Source organism: Pyxicephalus adspersus, chromosome 8 (assembly GCF_032062135.1).
Source record: "Pyxicephalus adspersus chromosome 8, UCB_Pads_2.0, whole genome shotgun sequence".
Taxonomy (NCBI): domain Eukaryota; kingdom Metazoa; phylum Chordata; class Amphibia; order Anura; family Pyxicephalidae; genus Pyxicephalus; species Pyxicephalus adspersus.
In genome coordinates, this window is record NC_092865.1 from 16102833 (window position 1) to 16103420 (window position 588).

A 588-nucleotide genomic window follows, 5' to 3' on the forward strand; every position below is an offset into this window, starting at 1 on the left:
TTTTAAATGCAACCAAAATGAAATAACAATTGAAAACATACCAAAGTCAGAAGGTATCATGCAATGTAACAATAAGTATTTAGTTTTTAATGTTTGAATGGGAAAAAATATTGTAATAAACAAACAAACCAAAAAAACTGTTCAGTCTTTTACATGTATAAGCAGATATCGAAAAAAAGAACAATTGTTGCTGATTATCCACTGTTGACTGTTTATTATTAGCAGAATAAATTTAAGATGTATGATAATATATATATATATATATATATATATATATATAAATTGTGCAAAATAGATAATTAGATGATGATGATGATTATTATTATTATTATTATTAATATTGTTCATAATAATAAAAATAATAAATTATAATGCAGTATGCATAAATGTATACATATATACTTATCAATCTATAAATATAGTTATATAACGAGCAATATGTTAGTGTTATATAAATACTGTTTAATAATATAAAATTTAGATACACGTTTGTGTGTATAAATATGTACATTATTACATTATGTATTTAAGTGTATAAATATATATATAAAATTATATTATATATATTTAACTATATATAAATATAAC